Raw genomic sequence first — 6,415 nt, 5'->3', positions numbered from 1 at the left:
TTTCAACTTTACGCAAATGAGAAGCGATTTTCGCGAGCGACAACCAATAGGAAAGAAGCCTTTCAGTGGAGCTCAGCTCCCGTCACAGTCTCGAGTGCAGTGCAGGCAAGACAGAAGAGTTCGAGGGCGATTTCACTGTTTTATATGATTTACTGTAACTAACCACAAACATGGATACACTGTTAGACTTTTCAAGGGTTTTTTACAGTAACTTACTGGCAACACTGTTGCCAGTAAGTTACTGTAATTAAGAGTTACAGTACCAAACCGTATTTCAGTTTTGTGTAATACAGTGCATTACTGTAAAAACGAAGCTAATCAGTACAGTGCATTACTGTAAAAACTAAGCTAATCAGTACACTACTGTAATTATTTTTATTTGTACTAAATATAAATTAGATTTGATAATTTTGATATATGATTAATTTTATTTTTATCCTACATAAGTACTACTTTCATACAAACCAATTAGACAAAGTTATCACAAAATACCATTTTTTTATTTAAAACATTTCATATATATCACAAAATAAACATGCCAATGCTGGAAATGATGTGTGAAATTTTTACACATTAATGGGTAAGTTTAGAGACAACATTTTTTGTGTTAATTTTAACTCATTCATTGTGTTAATGATTTTAACAAAGTAAATATGTCAGAGAGGTTAGCACAAAGATGTGTAAACGTGTTAAATTAACACATTATGTGCTGTCCTTCACTGCAAACATTTTTGAAAACATACATAAAATCATAAACAAAACATTAGCATTTGACTAAATGAATGTAGAGTCATTGGTTGTTTAGCTTATACAAGTATTATAATGAAATATCAACCATTACATTCATAAAACTGCAGAATATAAATACATTAAGCATTCAAAAAGGAAATGTCCAAAACAGGACAAAACACAGTTCTTTTCACAATACAAGACACATAACCCCACCTTAAAAATAATTTCACTTATTTCCAAAAATGTGTTGGATTCATGTACACTGGTGGCCAAAAGAAGTATTTAAGTGGCGTAATGTTTTTGAAAGAAGTCTTTTTGATGCTCAAGAAACATTTATTATTATTATCAATGTCTGACTGTCTACTCCATCTTTTCTACAGCATAGGAGTAAAAGTCATCATCAAAATAATCTTTAAAAAGCCAACACAATGTTTTTGTCCACCTTTGTGAATAAATGAACTTCTCCAAAGATTGGTTCCTGTTCAGAACTTGATTGACAACATCAGAGTGTTCCCTGGTCTGCATGTGTGCCCACAAACACAAATGTACTCAGTCCTTCAGAGGAGATCCCGGTTCCAAAACTATATGAGAGAGAGAGAGAGAGAGAGAGAGAGAGAGAGAGAGAGAGAATATTAGTGTCACATTATTTTTAACCTCCTTTTTTGTTAATTTTTATTATTATTTTCACAAAAACTTAAGAATATATATTTGTAAACAGCTTTTGTCAATAAATAGCATACAAAAGAACTAAATTAAATTATGCCAGATTAAATTTTAATACTTACAAATCCTAAATTCTGTCCAAAAATGCTGAGATGAATAGAAAGAAGTTGAACGACTGAAATAGATGATTTTAGCCCATTTCAGCTTGTCTGCAGTGAAAGGAGTACCTGTTTGAGACAAATACACAGTAAGAAACATGCAAGAAATCACAGTGTGATGATCGTTCTCCTTCCTACAGTAGTTAACCCACCTGTGCGCTGATATTAGGACCTTCCTAGTCAGGTGGAACTGCAATGGTAGAGTCGCTGGCTAATAAAATATAAAAATAATGCAAAAATATAAACTTAAGTTGTTTAGAATGCTAGATTTGGTCTGAATGAATTAGTGAGAGTTTTACTGCAGTGCTTACCTGGATACATTTAATCTGGTGAGACTGAACAAAGACAATGGTCCATCTTCTGATTGGTTCATTTGCTGTGTAATAAAGTTAGACATAATGCAAAGGTCACTTATTTGATATAAAGTTAGCCAATTTTATAGAGATTTTATAAGATATTGTTAGCTACCTAGTCTGCACCAGTGGCTCAAAAGCAATTTTCACATAGTGTATGCTAATCATTTCAGCAAACTTATCTCAAAATATATCACAAATGGGCTGGCCTACCTCTGGAATCTTGCTAAGTCACTGGCGCGAATTGGCGCTTTGTTGCAGTTGCCTTTAAACACAAAAATGGAAGTAAATATTAAATTCCATTAAAAAAAAAAACTATAATATGGTATAGTTTGCAAACTAATGCTAAAACTATAAAGGTTCTCATCAGTAGGCCAACATTAGGATATAAACAGAATTTCACATTAGTTTATTCACATTTATTGTTAATGTAAACGCGTTGCTCGTTGGCATATTTTAACTCGACAATTCAATAATCTAACAAAGTGTGTAAAATGAAACGTTAGCTCAGTTTACCATGGTAAAGTTCGTTACCGCCATGTTATAACATACGTTAAACTGGGCACAATCCTGTCAACATACACAGAATGTTTTTTTTTTTTAGTTTTTTTTTTTACCTTGCTTGCTGATCTCTCTCTCGGTGAAGTGAATTCCGTCTCTTCCCCGGGCCAGACACGAACGTCGCGATCCAACAAAAGACAGACCCCATTACCTACACTGGATGTCTGTCTGACGCGACACGACAAATCCCAGACAGTATAGTGATGCGCCGCGGCCGTTATATTTCAGACGTAGTCCGATACGAGTCCAAGCGCTCGCACTAGTTCTTACAAGGGATAAACAGGTTTGCATTTAAAGGTCCGGTCGCTTCAATGTGTCCAATATAGACAGCCTCTGGCTATTATAGCGTTGTAGACACGTGGTGTAAGGCAACAATTAGGAAATAAAAAGCACGGTGGAATGGTGCCAGCCAGAGAGGCAGTTACGTCAAATACAGTAGTATACAGCAAATTTAAAAAATACAGTAAGTCTCTGTATGTGGTGTTAGACGTCACAGAAAATTCCCATGATGCAATTGGAATCACAGTTATTTACTGTAAAGAGAAATAGCAGTATAATACTGGGGGATTTAAAGTAAATAACTGTAGAAATTACAGAAAAGTCTAACAGTGTATAATAAAATGATGCATGGAAAAGAAACTGTCGACAGTATCAGTGAGTTTATGCTGGATTTAGTGCGTAAATAATTTTGTTTACAAATTAGACGCTTTGCAGTTGTTATATACATGTTAAAGATTTTATTTTGGATGTGTTCATTGTGATTATATTGGCTGGGTTTATAAAATTGAAAGGATCATTGCTTGGTACATTTGGAAACAAAGCTTGTCTATTTCTAAATGTAATCGCGTGCATCGCTGATGATTATACTGTCCGTGTGTTGAAAAAAACGTAGATTAAACACTCGCAACAGACACACCTCAAAGCGGAGACGTTACAGCGTTGCCAGCGGCACTGAGCGGACTTTTGCCGCTGTAGTGGACACGCACCATTCGCGCCGCGGGACCTCTAGACGCGCGTAAACGCGTCTTTGCATTGACTTAACATTGAAATCACTCGCGCCAGACGCTCTATTCGCGTTTGGTGAACGCACCATAACAATAACATTAGAGCGACAGCACTACCAACGTCCACAAGCGACTAGCGACATACAGCGACAAAATCTGACAAGTTAAAACAATATGACCTTTTCAGCTCATCGTGAACCTGAACATGGGAGGCCCCTGAACTTGGGAGGCCCCTGGGCTTCAGCCCAGGTAAGCCCGTGCGTTAATGCGGCCTTGCACACACACGGAACGGAGAGCTCGCCGCTGCTGGGCCATTAACGACAGAGCGAGCCGACACACTCACACACACACACGCACGCGCGCGCGCGGAGCACAGAGCGCGCCGACCGACCGACACACACACACACACACACACTCACGCGCGCGTGCGCGCGGAGCACAGAGCGTGACGCACATACCGAGCGGAAAAGACCCGCTCATGAAAGCTGCCCGAGAATGAAACCTGACCGCCGAACATGGAGGGGCGGGACGGCATATTTCGGCCTTTTTAATAGCAGACGCAACAGGAAATCATTAAAACGAGGCAAAAAAAAAAAGTGCTGCGTCAATTGCGTTATTTTTTTTTTACGCGTTAAACATTTCAAATTAATCGCAAAGATTAACGCGTTAATTCCCCCAGCCCTAATATATATATATATTGTCTTTGCATTCTTTCTTGTGGCTCAGTGACACACCTGAAAGGCTAATTATGGGTGTGAACTTCTCAGGTGTGAACCACTCAATATTCATGATGGTGTTGGATCGTTTACGCCCACCCGCATATTGCCTTTTCAAACAAAAAGTGTCTTACAAAATTTAAATCAATGTATTGTTTTATGTGAATGATTAGGCAGGATGATTTTCACATCATTTTGAAGAAAAAACTCTAGGCGACAAAATGCATTATTCAGAAGTCTTATGGACACATATTTAGTATGTGTTTTGTGGCCTTATTTCAGAAACTTTCATTTTTAGTTTTTTCAATAACCATGCATAAACATTATTCTCTCAAAAATACAAACATGTACATACATGTTGCTCACATATTATGGTAGCCCTGTTTGTGCTAAATAGAGTGTAATTACACCTTTGCCATTAATATGTTTATAAGCAATTGAAAAAAGCACAAATGTCAGGGCATGTCAGAACATCTCAAGGACCCCAAAAACACCTTATGTAAAGTGCCGGAGAAAGCAGGCGGAAGCGAGGATCTAAACGCAAGGTTTTAATGAAATAGACATAGAACAAATAATAAAGAACATCAGGGATAAAGAAACAAAACCACAAGCATGACAAGACTATAAGCAACCCTTACATGTACAACAACTGACAAAGTAACAAGTGAAACACAAGGGCTATAAATACACAGGGACCAACAAGCTAAACAAGATAACAAGGGGGTGTGGCTAATTAGAAACACCTGGGGATACTAATAAACTAGAAAAACTACAAAACATGACACAGAACAGGAAATAACTAAAGTCCACACAAGACGAGGGAAACACAAGACAGGAATCATTACACCTTAGACCCCAGAGGGTTAAGATGTTAGTGGAATGAAAATCAGAAAATCGGGGGCAGGGAAGTCAAAAAAGAACAAATCCCAGGTTTTAGATGATTCCAGCTCCACCTCCAGCTCCATCTCCAGCTCCACCTCCAGTTCCTCGCTTTCATCCACTTCGTTCTCCAAAATGAAGAAATGCCACAAGAAGAGTAAAAAGAACACTGTCATCCTCTGGCAAGAGATACTGTTGTGGTTGGCAACTATTTAGCAATTAAGGGCCATAGTGTAACCTTTTTTGCTAAGAGGAATGACTACTATTAGGGATAATTCAGCATGCAGATCAGTTACGTAACGAGCCAACACCGGGTCCTTATGCAGGATTATCAAGGCGGGCCCCCCTACTACAGCACGTGATGACGCAATGTCCACGAGTAGGCTACCATGAATAGGACAGGATAGGATCATAGAGACACAGCATATAAGAGATGAGATGACTTACACAATCAGGAGTAGCCTACGTGCACCACAACCCTATAATAAAACTCGCTCGATATAACACTATTCACAGCATAAATACATGTAGTAGCTTCCTAATTACATTACTATTACAGAATATTACACAGGGATAAGCTATGTAAAAAAGTGTATCAAGATTGTACTTAAGTGTACTTCATGTGTATCTACATACCTTATTCATCTGTACCTTAGTTTGAATTAACTCAATAGTTCACAGTTTAAATACATGCAGTAGCTTCCTAATTACATTGCAATTACAGAATATTACACATGGATAAGCTACGTAAAATAAAGTGTATCAAGATTGTACTTAAGTGTACTTCATGTGTATCTGCATACCTTATCCATCTGTACCTTAGTTTGAATTAACTCACTAGTTCACAGCTTAAATACATAATTTTTGCCATCAGCACAGACCGCTGATGTCTGCGTACACTGTTTGTGTGCAGCCTGATTTTTGTGTTTGTACAGACTGTGCATGCGAAAAATTAAACATACCCAAGCCTTGAGTGTACCCTTTCTATCCACCTGCCTGTCAATGATGGAAATTAATGAGATGTTAGCAGATTTTTACAATTCAAAACCTTTATTGTTAAGCTTTAAAATAACGTAACAGAAATAAAAGGGCTTTTAAAACATTGCTAAGCAAAACATATTACTTAAACACATTTTAAGTACATTCTAACATACTGATTCTGAAAAAAAAAGGGAAAAAAAATAGCCCCAATATAAAACAATTAAACAATAAGGGGCTTATCTGTATTTGTACTTGATTGGCAGAAGCTTGCCTTTAGCTTTTAGCTCTTCAATTTTAGTACTGACCTCTGGAGTCATTTATTTCTGCACAACGCTTTGAGTAATCTAAAAGCTTCTCTTTTTTGAGGT

The 6,415-nt window shown here is 37.5% G+C and overlaps 1 long non-coding RNA gene across 1 annotated transcript; it reads right to left on the bottom strand.

Moving 5' to 3' along the window:
* Nucleotides 1-1,679: 1,679 nt before the first annotated feature.
* LOC309507690 lies at nt 1,680-3,004 on the bottom strand. Its single transcript, XR_014209214.1, has 3 exons — nt 2,524-3,004; nt 2,120-2,171; nt 1,680-1,929 (listed from the first exon to the last, which is right to left on the bottom strand). It is a non-coding gene; the product is annotated as an uncharacterized lncRNA (long non-coding RNA).
* Between the last annotated feature and the right edge of the window lie 3,411 nt (nt 3,005-6,415).

This window comes from Leuciscus leuciscus, assembly GCF_965113295.1.
Source record: "Leuciscus leuciscus genome assembly, chromosome: 10".
NCBI classification, from domain to species: Eukaryota; Metazoa; Chordata; class Actinopteri; order Cypriniformes; family Leuciscidae; genus Leuciscus; species Leuciscus leuciscus.
The sequence above is the reverse complement of the archived record's forward strand: the minus strand, read 5'-3'. Positions and strand labels throughout refer to the sequence as shown.